Genomic DNA, 23,115 nt, shown 5'->3' with positions numbered 1-23,115 from the left:
ACATGTATCTACTGAAGTTAGAGGAACAGCTAGTTGTTCCCATCATTAATAACCTCTGTTGTCCTTCTGTAACCTTGACCACAGGACGACTTGTAAAGATCTGCGAGTTTGTGTTCATCTACATTCTGACTGCCACAAACAATCATGACTGGCATCGGAATACGCACCTTGGTACAATTTTAACATTTTTTTTTTGCACTTTTTTTACACTTTCAAATCTGTGTGTCAGAAATGCTCATGTAAAATCAAGGATTTTTAAATGTAATTTTTTTGTATTTGATAAATCAGTATAAATGTTTGGCTGTTTGAATGTATGTATATGTAGCTGTATGACTAATGCTTTTCTCTCTACCTTTCAGCCAAACCCCGTGAATATGTATATTTCTCAGGGGCTTTTGTTCTCCCTCTCGTGAATTCAGTTGCCCTGGCTGTAGTATTAATACTCAAAGCAGGTAAATATACTAGAACTTTGAGATCTTTCTTCTGCAAATTTCGTGTTACAAAGTAAACCCTCTGTTCTGACTACTGATGGGCGTCCCACTTTTACCCCCCTTGTTCCCCTTTTAGCCCTCTGTCCTCCTTTCTCCCTCCTCCTACCCACCACCCCATAAACAACTAGCACCACCCTCATCCACCCCAGTTACACACAAAGCATGAAACACCTGCACAGTGGCACACTATGGAAGTCGATAATGGCTGTGCTCGATACGATAGATATACCATTCTCAGCTTCAGTAGTGTGTATGATATAACCCCCCCCCCCATGCCGCTCAACAGCTTTTCATGGGTGTCCTCGTTTTTGAGCCTTAGTCCTCCTCTTTGCATACAGCAAAGAGATGGTCACCCTATGCGTCACTTACTGCTCATTAACTGACCTCAGCTCTCTGTGATTTTTGTGATGATGTCATTTCAGACACAGGAAAACAGCCACTGGATCTACGGCCGATTGTCCTGATTTCTGGGTCTGTCTACCTCTTTGGCTGTTTTGTCATACAGATGTGTACATTGTGTAAGTATAACAGGAATATGACTCATAACTTACCATAAAGGTTGAATATGTGCACTGGGACTTTTCCATGTTGATAGTTTTTCAGTCATTGTTTACATCTTCCCATGTCCCAGTAAATAAAATGAATATATAATTTCTAACCGCATTATGTTATTTATTCACCACATTGTATGATTCAGCACATTTTATTTTATAGCACTGCTGCTTCGATTCTTTTGAGCCTTTTTGTTCTGCCTTTATGATGCTATTTCAGTGGTGCAGGACTGTAAGGGCCTCCTGGCCAGTAGGGGGCACTGAGACTGTAGTGAGGAGCACTGACTGTTATAAAGGAAGGAAGCACGTGCATCTGTGTAATACAGAAGGCTGTAACTGTTAGTAACCATTATCATATATATTTCTAACTATGCATGTAATCATTAATTCTAATTATTCATTCTCATCAGTCATTACTTTTACTTAATTACATGCATTACGTAACCATGCCACTATAATAAATTGAAAATTGATGTCTTTTGAGCTGCAACATATGTATTTGATTCTTTTTTTAATTACAGATTTGGTCAAAAAGAAAACGTGAGTAGACATTTTTCTACGTAATAAATGTACATGTTTTTTTTTTTCTAGTAGTAATGAAAATCCATCACAGGAAGGACAGGGCAGGGGATACCCTGGACAGGATGCCAGTCCATCACAGAGTACACACACATTCACATACGATGAGACATTTAAAGATGCCAGGTGGCCTAACCTCATGTGGAGGAGGGGTGAGGTGCCAGTGTTACCCACTGAGTCACCACGTAAACTACACAGAGCCCAAGCCGGGAGGTGTGAGGTGCCAGTGTTACCCACTGAGTCACCACGTAAATTACACAGAGCCCAAGGCGGGGGGTGTGAGGTGCCAGTGTTACCCACTGAGTCACCACGTAAACTACACAGAGCCCAAGGCAGGAGGTGTGAGGTGCCAGTGTTACCCACTGAGTCACCACGTAAACTACACAGAGCCCAAGCCGGGGGTTGTGAGGTGCCAGTGTTACCCACTGAGTCACCACGCAAACTACACAGAGCCCAAGCCGGGAGGTGTGAGGTGCCAGTGTTACCCACTGAGTCACCACGTAAACTACACAGAGCCCAAGCCGGGAGGTGTGAGGTGCCAGTGTTACCCACTGAGTCACCACGTAAACTACACAGAGCCCAAGGCGGGAGGTTGAGGTGCCAGTGTTACCCACTGAGTCACCACGCAAACTACACAGAGCCCAAGCCGGGGGGCGTGAGGTGCCAGTGTTACCCACTGAGTCACCACGTAAACTACACAGAGCCCAGGCCGGGAGGTGTGAGGTGCCAGTGTTACCCACTGAGTCACCACGTAAACTACACAGAGCCCAAGGCAGGAGGTGTGAGGTGCCAGTGTTACCCACTGAGTCACCACGTAAACTACACAGAGCCCAAGCCGGGGGTTGTGAGGTGCCAGTGTTACCCACTGAGTCACCACGTAAACTACACAGAGCCCAGGCCGGGAGGTGTGAGGTGCCAGTGTTACCCACTGAGTCACCACGTAAACTACACAGAGCCCAAGCCGGGGGTTGTGAGGTGCCAGTGTTACCCACTGAGTCACCACGTAAACTACACAGAGCCCAAGCCGGGGGGTGTGAGGTGCCAGTGTTACCCACTGAGTCACCACGTAAACTACACAGAGCCCAAGCCGGGGGGCGTGAGGTGCCAGTGTTACCCACTGAGTCACCACGTAAACTACACAGAGCCCAAGCCGGGGGGCGTGAGGTGCCAGTGTTACCCACTGAATCACCACGTAAACTACACAGAGCCCAAGCCGGGGGGTGTGAGGTGCCAGTGTTACCCACTGAGTCACCACGTAAACTACACAGAGCCCAAGCCGGGGGCGTGAGGTGCCAGTGTTACCCACTGAGTCACCACGTAAATTACACAGAGTCCAAGCCGGGGGGTGTGAGGTGCCAGTGTTATATGATGATATCAGGATTATGAGTAATAAAAATGATGTGGTGGTTATGGGTGATTTTAATTTACCTCGGATACAGTGGGACACAGTCTCTGGCTGTTCTGTAAATGAACTTGAGATGGTGGAATTAGTACAGGATTGTTTTTTTACTCAGTTTGTTAATACTCCTACCAGGGGAGAAGCCCTTCTTGATCTCGTTTTTTGTAATAACCAGGATAGGATTGGAAAATTAGAGGTTTTAGACCCATTGTACGGTAGTGATCATAACATGGTTAAATTCGAGGTTAATTTTAGTGTCCGAAGAGCAAAGTCTAAATTAAAAGTATACAATGTTAGGAAGGCTAACTTTAATGGTATGAGACGGAAATTAGAAACTGTAAACTGGACAGAATTAAATAGCAAAACAGTTGAAGAGGCATGGGAATTTTTCAAAAGCACATTGTTGCAAGTGCAAGAGGACTTCATACCTGTTTCCAGCAAAACTAAATCTAGGAAACGACAACCAAGGTGGTTTACTAAGGAAATTAAGAATAAAGTCAGGAGGAAAAGGGCTCTGTTCCACAACTGGAAAATAACTAATGATTTCAAAATCAAGCAGGAGTATCTAAGTCTACAGGCAGAGTTAAAAAATGACATTAGGCTATCAAAGAGGGATGTAGAAAGAAAAATTGCATTGGAGGCTAAGCATGACAGTAAAGGTTTCTTCCAATATTTTAACTCCAAGAGAGCACTAAAAGCTGAAATCACTAATTTGCAGGATAGTAAGGGCCTTATAATTGATAACGAAATTGATATGGTAAACGAGTTTAATGATTATTTTTCAAGGGTGTTCACAATAGAGAACACAAGTAATTTACCACCAATTAATACGAATACAGCATCGTCTATGACCAATATATGTATAACTGAGGTTGATGTGATACTAAGCCTAGCTAAACTCAAAATAAATAAATCGCAGGGGCCTGATGGCATCTTACCTTTAGTCTTGAAAGAGATGAGGGATATTATTAGCCAACCTTTGACTTTAATATTCCAGAAATCGTTATCTGCGGGTGTGGTACCATCAGATTGGAAGCATGCTAATATAACACCCATATTCAAAAAAGGGGATAGAAGTAATCCAGCAAACTATAGGCCAATCAGTTTAACTAGCATTACTGGAAAAATAATGGAAGCTATAATTCAAGTGAAAATGGTAGATTACCTAGATGCAAATAACATTATAAAGGATAGCCAACATGGATTTAGGAGAGGTAGATCCTGCTTAACGAATCTGCTTGAGTTCTTTGAGGAAGCTACAAGTGAAATTGATCACAAAAAGGCCTATGATGTGATTTACTTAGATTTCCAGAAAGCCTTTGATGTTGTCCCCCACAAACGGCTCTTGTTAAAGCTTAAAGCTGCAGGAATTTTAGGAACTGTGGCAGCTTGGATCAAAAACTGGCTAACTGATAGGAAGCAGCGAGTAGTTATTAGAGGCACTATGTCACAGTGGGCCTCCGTTTATAGTGGGGTACCGCAGGGTTCAATTTTAGGACCACTATTGTTCCTAATTTACATTAATGATATTGACACGAATACATACAGTAAACTGGTTAAATTTGCAGACGACACTAAGGTGGGCGGGGTAGCAGATACTAATCTAGCAGCAGAGAGGCTTCAACGGGATCTGGATTTAATTAGCGAATGGGCTGATACTTGGCAGATGAAATTTAACACAGATAAATGTAAGGTAATCCATGCAGGGAGCAGAAATATACAGTACAGATATTTTATGGGTTCCACTGAAATAAAGGTAGCTGATTACGAGAAAGATCTCGGTATGTATGTTGATGCTTCCATGTCCCACTCTCGCCAATGTGGGGAAGCAATAAAAAAGGCGAACAGAATGTTGGGTTATATCTCTAGATGTGTGGAGTTTAAGTCAAGGGAGGTGATGTTACACTTATATAATTCCTTGGTAAGACCCCACCTAGAATACTGTGTGCAGGTTTGGTCACCATACCTCAAGAAGGACATTGCTGCCTTAGAAAAGGTGCAACGAAGAGCTACGAGAATGATTCCTGGTCTTAGAGGAATGTCTTACGAGGAGAGGTTAGCGGAACTGAATCTGTTCAGCCTTGAGCAAAGGAGACTAAGGGGGGATATGATTCAGGTCTATAAGATTCTAACGGGTCTGGATGCTGTTCAGCCAAATGACTATTTCAATATTAGTCTAAATACTAGAACTCGTGGCCATAAGTGGAAATTAGCGGGAGAACATTTTAAAACAAATTTGAGGAAGCACTTCTTTACACAGCGTGTAGTCAGAGTATGGAATAGTCTTCCTGCTATTGTAGTGGAAGCTAAAACCATGGGTTCCTTTAAATCAGAGCTAGATAAGATTTTAACAACTCTGAGATATTAGCTAAGTTCTCCCCAAACGAGCTTGATGGGCCGAATGGCCTCCTCTCGTTTGTAAATTTCTTATGTTCTTATGTTCTTATGTACCCGCTGAGTCACCACGCAAACTACACAGAGCCCAAGCCGGGAGGTGTGAGGTGCCAGTGTTACCCACTGAGTCACCACGTAAACTACACAGAGCCCAAGGCGGGAGGTTGAGGTGCCAGTGTTACCCACTGAGTCACCACGTAAACTACACAGAGCCCAAGCCGGGGGGTGTGAGGTGCCAGTGTTACCCACTGAGTCATCACGTAAACTACACAGAGCCGGAGCCGGGAGGCGTGAGGTGCCAGTGTTACCCACTGAGTCTCCACGTAAACTACACAGAACTAAAACTACACTAAACCCAGAGGAGGTAAGTGAAATTGGTGCTGCCGTCCTAAACAGGGAGTGTTTTGTAGACCTGTTGCTACGATGCCTTGGGTGGGTTTTTTTTAATGCTATAAATAAATAGTGCTTCATTAGTTTCAATCAGCAGTCTAAGTACACCAAAAATGTATGCATGGACGCTACCAAGCAAACCACAGTTGGGGCGATCCGCATTGCCATGATGTGTAGTTACATTGCTGGGGAGTTGTGTGTCAGACTTTGGCATAAGCTACAGTGTAAGGCACACAGCTATGCTGTACCAATGGCGTCGATTCTATGCACAACCATAAATCAGGCATAACGCTCACTTATATGTCTAGAAACGTATTTTTTTATCCTTATGTGAGTTAAAGGTTTTTCAAATCCAGTTAGACCCCCAATGAATAAACATGGCTGCTCAGACACCCTGGGGTCTGTCAGGAGCTGCTGTCACACCCACCATCACTGTAATACATGCAGCATCACTACAGCAGATACAGATCACAGGTTTTAGCAGAGCATGAAGTCACAGGAATTGAAGAGGAACATCTACAGTCTGCTTTACATGAGCAGTAACCACAGTGTTTCTCTGCAGATGTATCCATGACATCCACTGCATCCTCTCCTCATGTGTTAACATGCTACATTTTTGGCAGATTTACAGGGTTTTGTTTAGTTATAGTTATTAGTTTTGATATTACAGATATTTAATTCCAGCTACACAAATAAGTAGAATCTACATTAAACATAATTATTATGATTGGTATTTATTAGCAAATAAATTACTAATGAATATAACCATGTATTAAATATTAAAACATTCAGTCACTTCATTGCAGTTCAGCTCCTTTATCCAGCTCTCGTATGGGAACCGTACCCTTAGATGAAATCCTCTTACTTCTTATAGATGATGGAATTACATAAATTTTAAGGCGATATTGGACATCAGTAAGATACACATGATGACATACAGTTTTATGTAAAATGTGATATTCTGAGAATGCTCTGTTCTAATGACAGTATTATCTTTTCCGTAGGATAAAAGAAGAATTCGCCCATTTTCAGAGACCCAAAGATTCTAAGCCAGACCAGGTAGGTGCCCAAGATACATCTCCCCCTCTGGCTGCTGTCCTGGGGCCTGTTTCTCTACGTCAGTCTGACCATCTTCCCTCAGATTATTATACATAATTGTGTCTGTAGCAGATGTGTGGTCCTTGTGCTCTTCCTCCTTCCCTGTAAGTATGGAGTCTGTTGAGGTAGAGGAAGAGCCCTTATTATGACTCCAGCACACAGGAACGTGTTTGTACATCCTCCATGCTCACGGGCTCTGGTTGCAGACTTCATATTATTTTCAGTAACTGAACTCTATGGTCATTGGGGAATTTTGGGTTAAGAATAAGCAAGGTTTGTTAATATTATTTTATGATACTGGAGTACCAATGTGGGAACGTACTTGTGAGGGTAAGTTGGTATGCAGTACTCTGAAAGTTTAGCAAAAAAAAACTATACAAATATATATGTACAGTGGTACCTCGGTTCTCGAACTCACTAGAACTAGAATTTCTTGAAAGTCGAACAAACCAGTTTGACCTAGAACTTGATCTGAATATCAGAAATCGAACCGTGAACGCTGACATAATATAAATTGTACGCGGCAGGAAATGAGTCACACGGCACGTCTCTGAGCAGAAACAAAAGGTAACGCTTCAGTATCAGCCTCGCATTTGCTGTAGTAGCAGCGCTTGTAGGTGATAATGCTATTTTATTGAAAATACTGTATCAGGTAATACACTGTACTTTATATCATTTTGTTAGCCATTGGTCACCAAAAAGTTACGTAATAGTTGTACAAATGTTGCAACCTAAAAGTTTGCTATTCTCGAACAAATTAACGAATACAGAGTAATAATAAAAATAAACAATGAACCGGTGTTCTGCCGAATTGAGCTACTTTGTCGAGTTAGGCTACCATAGTGCTAATCGATAGCCCAAACTCTAATCCCCAAACGGTAGAACTGCACATGCGCAAAAAGGCTCGATAGTACGTTTCGATAGGTACAGTAGCTCAACTCGTCAGAACACCAGATTCTTTATTGTCATGTACATATTACAATGCAATTCTTACTTGAATGCCTTCTTCGCAACATTACAGGAACTAACAAAAAAATAAACCACTAACTTACGTGTACTATTAGAGCATTTATGGTAATTTATTTAAACTTTATTTTACCAGGTAGATTAACTGAAAACCATTGGAAATAAATATAAAGTTGTCCTCCAACGAGGGGGGTGGGGGGTGGTGGTGGGACTAAAAAAAAAAGAAAAAAAAAAGAAGAGAGCGTGTATTCAGGGATCATATACTGATTTCCTGGCCCATGATGATGACTGACTTCCAAGTCGATTCAGATTTCCAAGAGCAATCTTTTTGGAGCTGTGTGCTAAACTGGGGCCAGCATTACAAAGGCAGAGGACGAGGAATTGCGCTATAGGCTACCTGTTCCTTTACAAGTTCTGTCCACTCGCGGGTTCTTAGCCATAGGTGCTTTTCAGCGAGAACTTGCGGCAATAAGTCTCTCCTCCATTGTGCCTAGGAACGGTTGGGTCGGAACAAAAGTTTACACGCTTATGTTCTGCGGCACTTTCTTTAGCGGAGCATCTCTGCATTCCCATTGGTTGCCGCCCAACCCCGTCACAGCTCATTTCCATAAAGTTGACTGGGATTCAACTTCTGTCTGACGCTCCCGCCGCCCAGATCGCGCCGCGCCGCTCCTCGACGCCTTCCGACGCTCCCTCCCATAGAGAATGAATGACTTCCAGTCACTTTGACGCTCTCGCTGCTCGCAGTGTGAACGTAGCATTATTCATAAACATGCAAGTAATTCAAACAAGTATGGTACGAGGAAAAACTCACCCACGCTGACATCGGCATCCCCCTCACCCGATAAAAGTGTGTCCCCAATCATCGCAGCTCAAAGGGTGTGAGACCGGGAATTCCGCTACCTCTGCCTGTGCTGTCAAGACTCTTACGGTGAGCGCCCGCTTGTTTTTGCACGTCGATTTTAATGTCTGACCACATCTTTTTAATTTCGGCCACCGTGCGAATTTCGGAACCAACACTTTTAACTGACTCCGTCACGCTGTGCCACTCTGTCAACTTTCGTTTATTTTTGATGCCACTTATACCACCAAATAATATCACTTTTCTTTTCTCGATTTTCTTAACATGAACTCCCCTTCGCAGTCGCTGAAATACTTCTTTTTCTCACGTGGTTTATCTATTGTTGAAAACATAGAACAAAGCGGGGATTTATACAGATTTACATATGCAAATATACATAATTATGGGGGGTCGGGGGGGTGGCTGTGGGTTCGTTCACGTACATAAAATTTCACGCTCATTGGGATTTATAAAGGGAATGTGCGTAGATCTGTGCTTACGCACAGTTTTATGCATCTGGATTTTTTCTTGCTTACGCACATTCCTAGTTTTGTCCGTACACCATGTTTTAGTGTGAATTCTACGCACGTCGTTATACATGAGGCCCCAGGTGAAGTAATCTGTCCCTGTGAGCACATACCTGTTACACCTATCAGAACGGGGAAGTGGGCCCAAACTGTCCACCGCCAATGTGTCCATTGGGTGTCCAATGGGAGCTGCATAGGGCCCTTCCCTGCCATGCAGAGGTCACAGCAATGAGAGAAGTCCTTGGCGTCCTTCCTGTACTGCCCCCCGTAGACCCATTTGCAGCACATAGTCACAGTGGCACAGGGTCTTGAATTTGGTAGCAGCCCCTCAGTATCCTGGGAGAATGCTGCCCCATACTCCACTGGGCCTCCACCCCCTGCAAACAGAAACTAAAAATAAACACAATCACAAGAGATCTAAACGAGAATCAAAGGGAGGCAGGGACAAGGCAACACTGGGTAACAATGTCACTGACAGATCTGGGATACACAGGACTGAGAAGCACTTCAATACAGGACTAATTATGGCGTAAACAGGAAGCAGCTGGGAGTGGTTAACAGAGCTAAGACTAATGACCACAAGACGTGGCTTGATAGGACCACGAAGGGGAGGAAACACAAGGGTCAGGCAGACATGACCACAGGACATGACAAAGCCTGATACAAATTTTGGGAAAAACTGCACCAAAATTCAGCAGCAGCACACTGTGAAAGCAAAGAGAAGGACAGCCTCAGATACCTGAATTTATCATGAGGGAATTTAATTGTATCACTTAACCCTATTCCTAGTCAGTAGTGGCACATGAAGGAACAGGTGCAGATCTGATGAACCTGAGTCATAAAAAGTTGAGCATTTAATAATGATTTTTTGGAGAAGTTGGGAGACTGTGGAAGGTAGACTTGGGTGGTATTATGGTAATACTTTCAGTATACTGCAGTAGTTTAGTTCAGGAAAATTTATCGTTGGCAAATTTCCCTACCCCTACTCGGCAAATTTTATTGTGGGGGGACCCCCGGCTAAGATTCCAGAATAGCTTTGCTTTTGAAAATAACATGGTATGTTCAACGTTGTGAAACCAGGTGCTTAACTAGAAAATTGGGATCCCACAGTAAAATTTGCATATAAAATGCTGTGCTCATGCAACAGCAGCGCAAGGTCAGTGTCCTGCTCCTGTCACTGCCTCCAGTCCGTGTCAGCGTGACAGCCTGCATCTCAGGGCAGGTGAGCACCACTCCCTGGCATCAGCACTGGAGTGTCGGGCACTGGCACTGTGCGTAACTCTTGGGTGATGCAGTAGCACCACTCCGCTTTGTAGGAAGCAATCCCCCTCTCTCCATTTGCCCTCCCTGGGAGACCACCCCCCCAGCCCCTACCCCACTGGCATCAGTGTCTAGGATAAAGGGCAGGGACAGGTCAGTGGGGGCAGCACCGGGGCCTCACTCTGGGCCTTTTGCAGACTACAGAAGGCCTCCTGGTACTGCAGTGACCAGACAAACTCCCTGTCCCTCTGCAGCAGCTGGAACAGAGGGGCAGCCATTGTGATGAGCTGGGTTTTTAGTTGAAGCGATGGGTGCCTTGGAGGATTTATTCTAAGGGTTACCAATGGTAGAAAGATTTGCCCCTGAACAAGAACGACATCCACAGAATGCCCTGCGGGGAGCATGGACCAGAATCCGCCAGGGTTAACGGTGGAGCCACCCACGGTCGCACATTATGGGCGAGACCACAGAGCGCGAGGACTCTTGGGTGTCCTGCCGAGATCGCCCTTGTATCCAGGGTTGCCTGTAGCCCATTACCTTTTAGATTAACCGCCACCAACAAGGGAACATTCCACAAAGCAGCCGAGCAGTTATCGGAATTCTCGGGAAGAAACAGGGCATTAACCGATGGTGTGGGGTGAGAAGGAAACCTGCTGGGGCCTCTACGACTGCGCCCCCTCTGATCACCACTAAACCCGGGCGGGTGGGGCGGAAAGCCGGTGGAGTGACTACCACAGGACTAGTGGCACGTTCGCTTCATAACCCCTGGGTGTGAACAGCCGAAACAATAAACAGAGCTGTTTAACCCACCTTGGGTCCTATTCCCTGGCCTATCAGGTGTGGTGGGGCCTAGCACAGCATGGGGCTTGTGTGCCCGAAGGAGCAAATCGGAAATCTGGGCACTATAGAGAGCTACCCTATACGCCTCAGAGGCATGCCTCATAATGAGTTCAATCTGCTCTGTTTCTGGGGGTGGGTAACGCAGTTTCCTGAATTCGCCTACCATCCAGGCTACAAATGTAGGGAGCGGTTCGCCCACCAGTTGAACTCCTCAGATTTACTCCTCAGAATTAACTCCTGACTATCGGCTGGTAAGAACGCAGCCCTAAATAGTTCCCTAAAATGTTCCCATGAACGCAAACTAGGGGTTATGTTTAGGAACCATGCCTTGGCATCCCCTGTCACATACCTAGGTAGTTCCGCTAAAACTCCTCACAGGAGAAAATCTGGTTATCCATGGCTGGCCTACTGGGAACACACACCGGTAGGAACCAACATACTGCAGCACACGCAAATTCGGAGTTAGAAGATGGGGTCCCGAGGTAAAAAAACAACACACAGAAAGGCAGAAAGAAAGAAAAGAAAAGAAAATGTACTGCATAGATATATACAAGCATGGAATACATGCACTGGCTCACAGGTAAGCAACAACTCTCACCAATAGAGAACTTAGCCACTGCCAGCAAACAATTGAGCACACAATTATTTTACATGTACTAAATAATTCACTGTCCATTTTAGGTAAAAGCAAAAACTGAGCAGCAGGGGAAAAAAAACAGGCGAAGGCTTAATCACTGTCCATTTAAGAGTCCACGGAGTAGCATTCCCTGCGTCTTCAAGGACTTTCCATGTGCAACAGCTGACCGTATAACTTCTTTGCCCCAGTGGGTCTCCACTGGGCTGCCCCAAAATGGTGGAGAATCGTTTAGTCCGCTTCATGGCGGCGGGCAAGCGTGTCGCAGAAAACTGGAGCTAAACCAAAACCGAATATGAAACCGCACAGAAACTAGTTATGACCAAGACAGCCGAAAAAAAAACAATCCAACCATCCAAGCGAAAAGGGAAGAAAAAAGGGAAAAAAAAGGAAAAAGAAAAAAGAAAAACAGCAGATTTCAACCCTTAAGCAAAGGGGGTAAAAAAAACGTTCTAAAATATATTTCTGACAGAAAACGTTGCCCGTACGTCAGGGCACTAAGCCTTGACGTGGAAAGCAGTAACGCTTTAACAACAGTAATGTCCCTTCGCCCATAAAAAAAAATATATATATATATTATATATATACAAACACACGCATATATATATATCTCGGGCTGAACTGCAGAATTAAGGGAAGAAAAAAAAATTACCGGCAACTTGCCAAAGTACTCTGAGTCCGTGTCCATCCTGGTCCCCGTTCGGGCACCACTGTGATGAGCTGGGTTTTTAGTTGAAGCGATGGGTGCAGCCTCGGAGGATTTCTTCTGAGGGTTACCCCACTCCTCCACAGGTGTGCCTGCAGTCAACTCCGCTTACAGACACACAATAACCAGGACAGGAGGACAGGACTCGGTACTATATTGTCGGTAGTTGTACACAGAACATGAGGGTACGTCTTCGCCACTTCCCTCACCCTCGCTGGTATATCGCGCTCACTCTCGTTGTGTCACCTCCCTCTCCGTCCGGCTGCGCGTACACACACACGCATACTTCTCCCACATCACGTGGTTAACCCTGACATTTAGCTCGTTACACCATGCAGGTAAAACCCCCCAGGAACCTCCTATAATAGGAGGCCAGTCCCAGGGTTCTCAGGAGCTGCTTCTGGGTGGTGGGAGTGGGCCAGCTCACAACGGGCTGTACTTTGTCCCCCATGGTGCCGAAGGCCCCCACCCCCAGGGTTTCACCGCATGAACTGGCACTTCTCCAGCTTGAGGCCACTGCTGTCATCCTCAGCACGAGGTGCAGAATCCAAAGAGTCATCGTGCAGTAGGGTGTCATCCAGGTAGCCAGATGGGGGAGTTGGGGGGCAGCACAGGTGGACTGCACAACGGGCTGTGTGAGACGTAGAGGGCTGTCAGTCTAACTGCCTGAGTGCAGGGTGTGGTGGTGGGGGAAACCACAGGGCCAGGGTCACAACCAGGCAGCCCCAGCTGAGTCCAGGTGGCCCCACATCATGGTGGCCCTTGTGCCCACTAGAGCAGAGCAGGGGACTCCCTCCACTCCGTAGATGTGACCCACCACCACCACCAAGGGGTGTCATCATCAGCTTCTGCTGCTGGGCCTCCCCTGCAGCATGTGGAGACAGGGTGAGTGTACTTAGGGTGTGTACATCCCCCTCCATGTGACCCTGCCCCGTTTCCCCGTACTTGACCCTGCATGGGCGTTCCCAGACAAGCGGGCCAGGTTGGCCACACCCTCAGCAGACTTTTCTGGAGCTATGCGGCCCGTAACAGCTCAGCCGCTTCCTTGCCTCAGCTCTGAGTTGTCGCTGCATATGGCTATGGTGCTGATAGGTCACTTTGGGACATTGTCTGCTAAACTTGGTCCTACAGTTCTTGCCAGTTGGGCAGATTGTCAGGTTTTTCGTTTTACCATTTTTATTACACTGGAAAGTGTCTTGGTGTCTTCCTAAAGAAAGGCATTGCCACCCTATCAGATGGGCCTAGGAGGGAACCGTGCCCCGTTCTGGCAGCCCTATAGACAGGACACAGGACAGCAGTTTGGGGTTATAGAGGTCACTGGTGTGGGAGGGGTTGGCACACAGCTCCAGACCAAGTCCCCCCTCCCTAACAGCCTGTCCCCCCTCCCAGCTGACCTCCTGGGTGCCGCCAAGGTAACAAACCTGGTGAGAGCTGCCCCCCCAAACCAGCAGGGGCCCCAGACCACGTTCAGATGGGGACTCGAGGGAAAGGGCTTTGAGTGGCGCTTCAGATATTGAGCTTTTCCAGCCGCACAGAAACCGGTCTGATTATGATGGAGAAACACAGCTGAGGTTTACAGGCCCAAGCCCAGAATGCACAGCATAGAGAGCATGAAGGCTGTTTTGGTGACTGTAACAAACATACAGTGACCCCTGCTGATGAGATCGTTGTTTTGCCCCCTGACCAGGAGAAGAACAAGCACATCCAGGACCTGATGCATGCTGACGAGTGCCTGTGGGAGAAGCTGACCCGTGAGGACAAATGGTCGTGCTCCAGGCCCCAGTGTAGCACCATGAGGGAGGTCCTGAAGCACATGGCCCACTGCCAGGCCGGCAAGTCCTGCCAGGGTGAGTACAGGACCACACTTACGTTTCCACTCTTCTGGATGGATTCAGAGTGGAGCATGATTAATTTTCCTTTGGCTCTCGCATTCACCTTCGCTCCAGTGCCAGGTCTGTTTCTGTCACCTAACAGTCTGAATCCCTCTTTGTGCCCCTGCAGAGGAGCACTGTGCTTCCTCCCAAGAGATCATCTCAAAGTGGGAGAAAAAAGGCTACAGATGGTTCTTCAGAGTAAGTCGCAGGCTGTGTCCGCCTCCCCAGTGGTCAGTTGGGCCCAGGCTTGCCTGCTGTTTTCCTTGGTTCATCTATCACTGATAGTTAGAATTAGAATTTAGTGATCAGTGTTAACACACCACAGCACACAGTGCGCAACAACGAAATGTGTCCTCTGCATTTAACCCATATGTGACTTTCGTGACATGGCAGGGGGCAGCTAATTCAGCGCCCGGGGAGCAGTGCTTGGGGGTGGTACCTTGCTCAGGGTACCTCAGTGGTGCCTTGATGGTCGGGGATTCGAACCTGCAATCTTCCAATTACAAGTGCGCTTCCCTAACCATCAAGCCACTACTGTTTGACAGGCCTGAACATCTGTATCTAGGCTTCGTATTTAACATAATTTTCTGTGGGGTCAAACATACCCAGTGTACTTGTATGGCTGTGGCAGATCCTATCAGGATGTGCTGTCAGTCAGAGTCAAGGCAGATACACATGGAGGCACAATAAGGGTTTGGCTTGTTTTGCCTCTGAGTTAGAGGCTGTTAAGGAAAGGCTGTTAAAGCTCAGAAGGAGGTAAAAGTTATTAGACAGCCTTTTGTTAAGGGAGGAGGGAACAGCAGGCCTGTCTAAGCAGGTGGGAGGTCAGCTTATTGTGGTGAGTGGCTGGAAACTCTCTGCAGGCCTCAGTATTGGGCTGGTGGTCCCAAGAGAAATAGCTGTAAGTAATTTGAGAGCTGATATGGTTTGTGGTCAGAAGTCAAGCGTATAGTTTATTTTATAGAATTAACAGTGAGATGGGAAGGATCAATAGAGGAAGCATATGAGGGAAAAATCCAGATCTGCAGCCTTGGCAGGTGAGGTCACTCAGAGAGGATGGACACGTCCTGTCAGGGCGATGGGGGGGGGGGGCTTTCCTGTCAAAGTCAGTGACGTCACTGCGGAGAGAGTTTGGCTTCTGCACTAATCAGGTGAAACAGGTGGTTAAAATGCTGGTTAATGGTGCGGAGGAAGCCAGTGGGTGGATGTGGCTCAGGGGACAGGACAGGCAGTGGGGGACAGACAGTGAGGTGAGTGTTTGCTGGGCTTTTTCTTCTTTATGCTCCCTTGCTTGAACATACATGAACATACCTTGTCACCTTGAGTCTGCATTTTAGTGTGATTTGGCGGGTTATTGATGTTGATATTGATCTATTCTGACAGTGTAATTTATTTTAGTGATCGTATTATCATTATTGTTATTATCATTTAATTCTAATTTAGCAGGTAGTTTATGGGTAGTGTAATCAGTTATGTGGCTAGAGACTTTGCTTTGGGTTTTGGCCCCTTATTCTTTCGGGCTTGAGTTAGAATTATGGGTAAATTAAGGTGGGTGGTTAATACGCTGGTTAATGCAGGGCTCCAGACAGAAAAAAATATTTGGGAGCCATTGGCTCCTAAACCCAAAATATTTAGGAGCCAAATGCTTTTTTTGGGAGCCATAATCTCTACCGCATGCTAAATGTGAAATAAACAACTAATATTTACTTGTATTGTTTATTTGTTTCTTCAGTCTACCTCACACTGCCTTTCCTTTCTCCTATCTGAGCTATTTGACCTGCCTACTAGTGTCCTCTGCAGGGTCTTATAGATAATAATAACAGAAGAATAAATGACACATAAATGTGAACAGTGCAAATGTTTACTAATAAGCAATACTTCAAGTCTAGAGTCTTATACGCAACATGAGTAAGGAAAACTACAAATAAACACTGAAAATGTCTTACACATAATAACACAAGAATTAACACAATAACAAACATTATAAACAATCATTTCACACCAGAAATAATCATTTCGCAGTGAGTGTACAAATATAAAGAAATTAATTACTCTTCAAGTTCACTGTCACTTACCATTACGATGTCAGCATCATTAGGCCAGCCAGTATACTTTGGCCTGCACTTTTTTTTGCTGGCTGACAACCAGTGCTTTACACTGGGCTCTGGGTCAAAAAATTCAAGTGTAGGGCCCTCTGTACTGATCCTTACTAGGGATGCTCATTTTGACCGTTTAACCGTTAACCGAAATAATTAATTTTGACCGATTATTACTATCAGTTAAACGGTTTAAAATGTTTTTATATATATTTAATTAATTAGTAGTAGTATGAAGTTTTGTGGCATCTCAGCTGAAGATCGCTATTCACATTCTAAATACGCTGGGTTTGAATCGGCAACCCTGTGATTACAGGCACACAGGCTTAGCCCACTGAGCCATGAACACAGGTACGAGATTCGCTGCTGAAAGTGGCAACACTGGCGCAAAGCTTCAGCGGCAGAGACGTATCCGTGTGCTATATTGTAGCCGATCGGTGTAAACTCTACCCAGACATGTGCTCTTGTTTATTTCGGTCACAATGGGCGTATTCACATATTTCTTTATCCAATACTAACTGTCGGATTATCATGTTATTATCATGCGAATAGCGCGATTTGCAAGTGGGTGGGCGATCAGAGCCGCTTTGAGACGCAGACGCTTAAGTCAGTCACTCTTGTTCTTTCTATTCGTATCACGAAGCTGTAAAAATATATTTAGTTTCTGCCTATATATATTTGAAAAGTAGACCGTCCAAGGTTTCTGAGGGTGTTTTTAAAATATGTATATGACAAAAACTCGCAGAGTTATTTAAACGGTTTGGCGAAATTTCTGACCGCCGACCCCAGAGGGTTAATCAGACACTCCTCAGTTCTACTTTCATTCAATTCTAATTTAATATTCTAATCTAATCAGTTAACGGTTAATGTTCGGATAACGAACGGCGGTTGTCGGTTGGGAAAATTAATCGAAATGAGCATCCTTAATCCTTACCAAGTCTTCCAGTGTTTCTACACTTAGGGAGTTGCACACTTTTTATTTTATTCTGTTTTGTGCTGAAAATCCTCACTCACACTGAGCTGCAGATACTGGAAGCACCAGAATTATTTCGACTCAGTGAAGCAAATTTTTAAAATCCGTACAGAACGGCTCCTTGCTCAGCATCACTGTCCATAGGTCACCGTAAGTCTTATCCATAAACTGACCCTTCACTAATATTTTCAACATTAGCCATTCCTTCTGCACAGCTGTGACATCACAGCCATTGTTTGATAAGTGCTCCCTGTACCATTTAACAATTGTGTCTATCACACACTTACCATAGCTATCAATGTCCTCTGGCCATGCATCATGACAAAACACTGAAAATAACCTGATGATTTCTGATCCCTTTGAATGTCCGTGCTGTGTAACACTTCACATCATGTTTGCAAACCTGATCTCCAATTCTTTAACAGTAATGTCAACTGTTTTTTCAATTGCGACCTTTAGATCACTTCTGAATGTGGCCTGATTTTGGGGGCCTTTCAGTTTAACATTTTGGAAGGTTATGACTGTGGGGCTACTTGCAGCCCTCTCACTCCTGCTTGTTGATGGCCCTTCCTGTTGCACTGAACCTTCAGGCTGAGAACCTATATGCTGTAAGAATTCCTGCAGCTTCCCTTCTCTCAAAGCATTCTCCTTCAATCCTTTTAATTGTTACCACACAGCTCACAATTGCAGCGACTGCCTGAGGAAGTATAAGAGAATTTTTTTGAAGTGTAAGGCTCAGCTTTGAGACCTCTGAAAAAAGGTCATGTAAAAAGTGACAAAAGGCAACGAAAGACAGGCTTTCCATTTGCTGAACAATGTGTTTGGCTCTCCCCTTTATGTCTGTGTTTTTGGACATGGCTGCTAGGTGCTCCATATGATGATGCACCGCAGTGTGCTGCCCCTGACATGTTGCATAGCTTGAATGGAGAAAACCAGAGTGTCTGATAAATGTGTGGCAACCAGCGCTGAGTTTTTACTGCTGATGGGTTTCGTACTGTGCATCCTGACTCTGCCCCTATAGCCTTCAGCTGCCGCTTGCTTTTGGCACTGAAATGATATGTTTTCCACACTAGTTGTAGAAGGTCATAAACTTTTTCAATCATTGGCACTGACCTTTGTGTGTTTAGCATTGCCAGTTCCAGCTGATGGAGTAGACAGTGGAAAGGCAGAGCATGTTCACCTATCTCTTTTCTGAAAAGTGCCCCTATTCCCCCTGTTGCACCCATGTTCACACTTGCACCGTCTGCTGCAAAAGCACTCATTTTATGTACCCACCAATTTGGGTTGGTTGGGTCAGCATTCTGATGCAGTGATTTGATGGTGTTTTGAATCCCTTCTGCATGACCATAATCAATCTCAGCCAAACCTACTAGATGAGTCTTAGGTGTTCCATCAGATACATACCTACAGTATGTGATGACATTGTCTTTCCCTGAGACATCTGTTCCACAATCAGTTATAACAGAGATGTACAGTAGTTTACCTTTAAAGCTTCTTCCAGCACATTACTTTTTAATTCATCTGCAATGCAACCTACAAACTCTGCACATGCTGTATCATTATCATGTCTTTGACACATCCATGCCATTCTTCTTCATCAGCAGAATATGAGATTTAAACGTTGTGAACGGTATTTCTTCCAGTGCAATCATATATGCTGCATTGAATTTTATTTTTAATTCTTTCATCTCATTTTCTGTCACTTTCTCACAAGCACGTTGCACTGCCTTTGCTATGGGGGTGTCACGAGGAGCAGACCTAGCGATCACTAAGTCTCTGGCATTCTTGTGTTTCTTACTCTCTCACCATGCTTTTTCACAGTTTCCTTTTTAAAATGGCTCGTACCACAAATGAATTCTGTTTTACCAGCAATTTCTTGTCCAACTTGTGCACGAAAGCTGCAATACATCTTTCCCTTGTCATACCGTAACCAAGCAAACTACTGTAACCAAGCCGCTTTAAACTGTCTTCCAGGCGTCGTAGGCGCAGAAGACTTTGCTAACGGGATGGAGTTGTCATCCTTTAATAACTGTAGATTTCCGGACGCCGGTGGCTGTACCTCAGATAACCCACTGACTGAATTATCTTCGGTTCGATCAGAAGTAGACAAGGTAGGATTTGGACAAGTGGGCAGTGAGAAAAAGTCGGAAATTTTTTGTTTGGCTATTTTGCGTGTGGGGAGAGGACGGGTAGGTGAGCATTTCCCGCCGTTTCTCTCCTTTTTACTGCTGACCGCGTGTTTTATGGAGGGAAGGATCTGAAAGTGTGAGGCTCAGGCTGGTGCCTGTCAGTGTGGTTTAGTCGGGTTTGGGCAGGCAGGTGTCGATCCGGTTTATTTTATCTTAGAGAGTCATTATTACAGTGGTGTTACTATTTCAGAGGGATGAGTCTCTGCCATCAGGAGGGGGGTGTGTCTATGACATTGGACACACCTTGGATATCTTCTTGGTGTAGTGGGCCTTAACCCTCTGGAGTCTGAGGCCTCTCAGCCACCTTCGGGGTAGTATGGCATAAAAATCATATTGTGGTATAATTTGAACCATAGAAGGTAGACGGTATATACTGCGGTATATGATTTGATCTGTAAATTTCAATATAACTGTTTTTGAAAGGGTAACATATGTCCATAGCAAAGGCATTGCAGCAGGAAGTTGTATAATAAACTGTTAACACATTTCAAAGTAGTCTTGAACATAGAGTATTTATTGTGCAAATCTGCAATTATGGAAAAAATATGAAAACATTTCAAGTAACTTCCCTGGTTTTACCTTATATTAAAAACACAGGTTGGTTCTGTAAAATGTAGGTAAGTAGAAAACAAGTCACAGAACCAAAAGCTACCAAACTAATACAATTAGACTAGTGTCACAACTCTACCTATATTAGAATGACCATCTCTCCCATAAAGGTCCTGCCAGGCAGAGTCTTGCACGGGTTCGGGTTCCCGACGGGTGACCCGCAAATTGTGATGAAACGGGTGAAAAATATTCTACTGTGTGTCGTAGAGCTGGGTATGGAAGCCTACGGAGCCCCTAAGGTGACAAAGGAGCAGAAAAAAAACGGCAGAAGGAAAAAAAAAAAGTCATGTTTTGCGTTATAACCCAAAACTTTTGCGATATAACCCAAAACCTTTGCATTATAACCCAAAACTTTTGCATTATAACCCAAAACTTTTGCGACATAACCCAAAACCTTTGCGTTATAACTCAAAACTTTTGCGATATAACCCAAAACTTTTCCGTAGTAATGCAACAATAAAATCAGGTGACTAGCGTACTTTTGGTCATTCAAGTGCAACTTCCAAAGCAGCTGTTTGCATGATGTGGTTGATCCCCGCTTCGCTTATTAATCTAATTTAACGGTTAAAAAAACTTTTGGTAAGGTTTGATTGTTGATTGTTTAATTCATAATTAGTAATTTGTAAAGCAAGCCTTGGTAAAGTACGTTTCAGTAACATTGCTAATTAATGCTTATCTGTTGAGGTTGATTTAAGCCTAAAGAATTGTTCGTTTTTTGTTGTTGTTTCATGTTTATAATAAATTAATATAATTAACATAAATCAAACGCACATCCTCCTTTTTCACATGAAGTCCATTTATTCTGCATTTTGCATACATCCATCGATAACCATGAAGCTGCCCAAAGTGCAAAAGCTGCTCACGAATAAAGTTAATTACATCACCCAAGTCAGAGTAGTTTTTCCGTTGGAATAATCCCCTTTCACATAAAATCCTCTTAATCTGCCTCAGACTTATGTGAACATCATGCCTAGATCCGAGAACAAACTGAATGTCCATATATTGTAGACCAAGATCAAAGTAAAATTCGATTAAACGCTCCATGTTTTCCTATCAATTATGTTCCTTACACTGACTGATTACTCATATTTCCAGTTCAAAGTCACAATAGTTTTGCCTTATATCGCAAAAGTTTTGAGTTATAACGCAAAGGTTTTAGGTTATATCGCAAAAGTTTTGGGTTATAACGCAAAGGTTTTGGGTTATAACGCAAAGGTTTTGGGTTATAACACAAAAGTTTTGGGTCATAACGCAAAGGTTTTGGGTTATATCGCAAAGGTTTTGGGTTATATCGCAAAGGTTTTGGGTTATATAGCAAAAGTTTTGGGTTATAACGCAAAGGTTTTGGGTTATAACACAAAAGTTTTGGGTTATAACGCAAAGGTTTTGGGTTATATCGCAAAAATTTTGGGTTATAATGCAAAGGTTTTGGGTTATAATGCCAAAGTTTTGGGTTATAACGCAAAACATGACTTCTTTTTTTTTTTCCTTCTGCCGTTTTTTTTTCTCCTCCTTTGTCCCCTTAGGGGCTCCATAGCACAGTACTACCTTGACATTTTAAAATATTTCACCTATCAAAAAATATTAGGCCAAAGTGTTACATTTGCTTTTAAACTCAGCACCAATAATCTGAGACCACTTAGAATGTTACTGTATTTTTTGTTGAAATCAACTTTATACAACTTTAAACTTGCTTTTCAAAAACCTATTTTCAGACATGCTGAGAAATTGTAAGAAATCACATTATAGAAATTTCTAGCCAAGACGTTTGAGCTCTGAAGCTTATAGACACAGGGGTTGGCTACACATAGGTGAAAGAGACATTCTGAATTTTTATGTGGTTTGATTACTAAAGTGTTAGAACTTGGAGTGACACCCATGTTTTTCAAAGTCAGTGGCCTTCACAATGAATATCGATGAGAGAGGTGTCTCCACACCTGTACCAGTTTGCATACTGTCAATGGTCTGTCAGTCTGGAATGTCACTGCACCCCACATCCATCACTTTGGAAAGGCAGTTTAAAACGATAAACAACAATAAAATCCTTTTCACGGTTTATTGGTAGATGGAATGAAAAATGTAAAACTGTGACCATATACACTCACCTAAAGGATTATTAGGAACACCATACTAATACGGTGTTTGACCCCCTTTCGCCTTCAGAACTGCCTTAATTCTACGTGGCATTGATTCAACAAGGTGCTGAAAGCATTCTTTAGAAATGTTGGCCCATATTGATAGGATAGCGTCTTGCAGTTGATGGAGATTTGTGGGATGCACATCCAGGGCACGAAGCTCCCGTTCCACCACATCCCAAAGATGCTCTATTGAGTTGAGATCTGGTGGGGGCCATTGTAGTACAGTGAACTCATTGTCATGTTCAAGAAACCAATTTGAAATGATTCGAGCTTTGTGACATGGTGCATTATCCTGCTGGAAGTAGCCATCAGAGGATGGGTACATGGTGGTCATAAAGGGATGGACATGGTCAGAAACAATGCTCAGGTAGGCTGTGGCATTTAAACGATGCCCAATTGGCACTAAGGGGCCTAAAGTGTGCCAAGAAAACATCCCCCACACCATTACACCGCCACCACCAGCCTGCACAGTGGTAACAAGGCATGATGGATCCATGTTCTCATTCTGTTTACGCCAAATTCTGACTACCATTTGAATGTCTCAACAGAAATCGAGACTC

Source organism: Paramormyrops kingsleyae, chromosome 12, assembly GCF_048594095.1.
Source record: "Paramormyrops kingsleyae isolate MSU_618 chromosome 12, PKINGS_0.4, whole genome shotgun sequence".
Classification (NCBI taxonomy): Eukaryota; Metazoa; Chordata; class Actinopteri; order Osteoglossiformes; family Mormyridae; genus Paramormyrops; species Paramormyrops kingsleyae.
This window is presented reverse-complemented; position numbering follows the sequence as displayed.